Here is a 4,325-nt window from a genome sequence, read left to right as displayed (position 1 = left end):
GCAATTTTGTACTTAGGAACTGTGTCAACAAAAATGTATTGAATTTTCATAGAAGACTGGTGTGTGCATGCGTCCATGGTACAGTGTTAAAGAAGTGCAAGTGTGTGTGCAGTGTGTTTATGTGTGAACTGCAGGGTCTACAGGGTATTATTACGGGTGTGTGAGTCAGTATTTAGGCTTCACACAAAGTTAGCCTGGATTAGAGAGAATCAACTGGATGAACAACTGGGGAAAGAGAGAGGGACGAAGAGAGGGAAGACAAAGGGATGAAAGAAACAGAAAATAAACACTGAAATCAGAAAGAGGGCAGGGAGAGAGTAGGGCTGGGCGATAACACGATCTAGAAAATGTTCACGATAACATCTTCCATGATAACGATGATACATTTATGAGATTTATTTTTCATTTTCATTTTTTAATCTGTTTTCCTGTAGCTAAAAAACACGAGACGAACAGCCGTTACATCGTACGCTACAGCAGCATGATTGGATTATTTAATCCCCATTCAAGTTAGCATGGGGCCAAGCCGGAAGCAAAGAGATGAAACTCGGGTGCTTTTTTAACAACACCATTTTGGACTGAAAACGCCAATGAGTCGGTGGCCATGGATGTAAAAAGAAAATTCTAGTTTCATATGATACCAGTATCTTCACTCTAACTTTAAAACTGAGCCCGCTACAAACTAAAAATCACAAGTTGTGTTAATATGGCGTTAACTTTGACAGCCCTATTAAATATTGTCGTGATAATTATAGACATCGATCAATATAAAAATAAAGTTATAACATTTTCGGCTTTATGGTTCAGCCATAGGAGATAGATGAAGGGGGGTGTAGGTAAAGAAACAGGAAGAGAAAGGGAAGGGGAGTAACAGAGAGAGGGGGAGAGATGAAGAGAAAAAGTCATGTAGTCAGCAGATATTTCGTTCCTTTCCAAGAGAAAGTCAAATCTCTCTGGGAAATGAATTCATCCTCCAATCATTTAGTTCTTCTCCTCTGTCAAAGAAAGAGGCAGCTTACGTATGGAGGGATGAAGGGATGAAGCATGAGATGGGATGGAGAGGAGCGAGACAGCTGGTAGGGATGGGAGGACGGAGGGATGAATGGATAGCTGGACGGAGGGCTTATAGAGAAATGTGTAGTGGTATCAGCAGTAAGTCTATGAGGGAACCTTTATTTATAAAACACTTCTAAGCACAAAGGGTCACAAAGAGCTCAGCCAACACAACGGCAGCAAGAGAAGGAACTTAACACCAACACTGGAGTCCTGCTCATTTGTAAATCTGTAAGTAAAAACTAATAAGTCCACCGATAAAAGACAGTAGCTATGGTGTCCCTGCAAGCAGAACATGTTTTACACCGTCTTGATCCCATTGTGGGAAGTCACCAACTTCCATTATTTAACTGTGAAATCATAACAGGTGATATAACACAAAGAGTACGTAGAGTAGTTGAACAATTGATTGACTCATTAATTCATTAAAGGGAGTGTTTGTAACTTCCTACACGTATAAATCAATCCGGGTCGCTGTCCCATGCGCGCTCTCGTGTGGCTACGCTGTTCAGACAAGACTCCAACACAAACTACACGGAAGCACCAAAACCGCAAAGTTATATCTAGTGAAGCCCGTCTGTTAAACAGTGTTGGCCGCGGTCGGAGGACGCGGGGGAGACCGTAGCTTTGGTCTCCAGGGCCACAGTCTCTGCTGTACTCTGCTCCTCTGCCTGCCTGCTTGCCTTCACTCAGCTCGCTCCGCCTCACGTGCATGCGCGCACACTCCACACTGCAGAAGAGTTCGTAGCTCTGAGAATATCTAGTGAATGTACAGTGGACGTTTGTGCAGAAATAAATGCTGCAGCTCCTCCAGACCAACAGAGGTTTTCCGTGTCTTGTGAAGTGACGGGGCTAGGATCAGCGGTGATTCATGGAGAGACCTTCGTCTGGTCAACTAACATTACTGCCAAGCAGGTGAAATATAGAGTGATATTGTGGTTTTAGCTGACGTGTGTCGCCTCACTGTTTTGAGCGATGCTCGTTCATGTCTATTTAGAGCGAGCACAAGCGCGAGCCCGACGCTGACTTAACGGCCACAGGTGTCGCTGTTAACAAGCATTTCTGTTTCTTACAAACAGTCCCTTTAATTAGCCGATCAAGATAAAAAAATAACGTAATACATTTTAAGCAAAAATGCAAAAAAATCACTGGTTCCAGTTTCTCAAATGTGACTATTTGCTGTTTTTTCCTAGTCTTACGCAATAGGTAAATGGGTTTTGAACAGTTGGTCGTGTAAAATAAGATATTAAAATATGTCAACTTGAATTGTGATGGGCATTTTTTCACTATTGTCTGATATTTTATACATTACACTCAACACAATTAATCAAGACAATAATTGCAGGACTATTTGATGGGTAATGGCTTCAAGTTTTGATCCATTTTTTAAACACTCCATCGTGAGTTCAATAATGTTGTAGGAGTAAACAAAGGCCCAGAGCTGAAAGAGTGTATTAGTGCAATGGTGGAAACAGTATTGCATGTTACACATTGCATGTTCTCCCCGTGTTAGCGTGGGGTTTTCTCCGGGTTCTCCAGCTTCCTCCCACAGTCCAAAGACATGCAGGTTAGGTTAATTGTTGACTGTGATAGTCAGGTGACCTGTCCAGGGTGAACCCCACTTTCGCCCAAGCCTTCAGCGGGGATAGGCTCCAACCCCCTGCGACCCTGAAGAGGATAAGCGGTTACAGATGATGGATGGATTTCCAATGCATCTTTAAAATCAATAAGATTTGATCATAAAAAAAAAAGGATTCTTCCTCTAGGAAGCATGCATAATATCTGAGTAAAACTCTTTGGATACATAGTCCTGCTGTTACTACCGCTTCATGTAAATCATGTGGAGAAATCCAAAGATTCACAGACCTGCCGTGCCTTGTTATGATTGCTAAGCTGTGATTGGTTAGTTGTGGTTTCATGAAAGGCTTAAAGCCAAATAAACACTGACCTAATCTGTTTCTGAGCAATACCATTCAAAACATATGGTCTGTAGGCTTCAGCAGGAACGCCTAAAGCCCCGAGCCCCGACGTAACCTCCACTGGGATCCTGCCAGATCAATAACTCACCAACATAAAGAGATATTTTAAGGACATGTAATTTATAACAATCGCTCCAGGATTTGCAGCCACAGCAGGAGAGTCCTGCAGTAACACAAGCCCTCTCTGAGTCTGGATACAGGGATGTACCAATCCGAAAAACTGAAACAACAATACTCTGAAACCTGCAGTGAACCTCTGAAAGCAGACAGCAACAGCTGATCAGAGAACTGAAGGGACTTTTCATGAGATAAGTCAACCTGATCTTATAGAAAGGCGTATAAGGGTGTTTCTGCAACTACTGTAGAAGAGTAACAATAGCATCATAATGAAGCTTAAAGCCTCCTGTTTAACTGTACACAGAGAAATGATAACACACTGGTGTCCAAATCCTAATGATGCTCAGTGTGTGTGTGTCATATTATCACCCGATGAAACACGGTGTGTGTCATTGTTTCATTCATAGCTGTCATTCCCTGATGAGGGATTATAGCGCGGAGGGGGAGAGGGAGGGAAAGGGATGATGGAAGATTAAAATTAAGTCTGTTTAGGCTAACGGATAGTTCTGCTTAATTACAACTTGGGTCTTATTTGGGTGTTTTCTCTAACCACTACTCAACCAACAGGTTAGACAAAGTTGTCTTTTTTTTAAATTGCATTTCCAAATCCAAAAATATAAAGAGAAGATGTCATTAAACAGTATTTGTCTGTATTAGTTAGCACTGTCAATTGATTCAAATATTTAATCGCGATTAATCACAAAATCATCGCACATTTTTTATCTGTTCAAAATGTACCTTAAAGGTACGCAAGCATGACAATGTTGTCATAGAAATGATGACAAAACTGCTAAAATAAGATTGAAGTTGTAATAAACTGGATGGTTGTGCAAAGAGGGAGGAGAGGAGAGAGAGAGAGAGAGAGAGAGAGAGAGAGATGGATGAATAAATGAGTTCAGAGAAACAAAGACTGATGGACAGAAACACAGAGAGAGCAGTAATACATGTTTCCATAGATAGCCCTCAGATACAGCCGGTGACATAGAGAACACAGAGGGATGAGGACGGAGCCGACGTGGGCTTTACTTCTGCCCCGTCTGCTCCATTCTGGTATTCTGTCATAACCACAGCAGGCCTTTTATGACCGTTCAACGGGACCAGTCTGACCAATCGGCTGCAGCCCAGGAGGTCACATGCTGAGGAGACCTTCACCAGGAGGTTATAAAGTGAAGTGAT

This window comes from Sebastes umbrosus, chromosome 6 (assembly GCF_015220745.1).
Source record: "Sebastes umbrosus isolate fSebUmb1 chromosome 6, fSebUmb1.pri, whole genome shotgun sequence".
Taxonomy (NCBI): domain Eukaryota; kingdom Metazoa; phylum Chordata; class Actinopteri; order Perciformes; family Sebastidae; genus Sebastes; species Sebastes umbrosus.
This window is presented reverse-complemented; position numbering follows the sequence as displayed.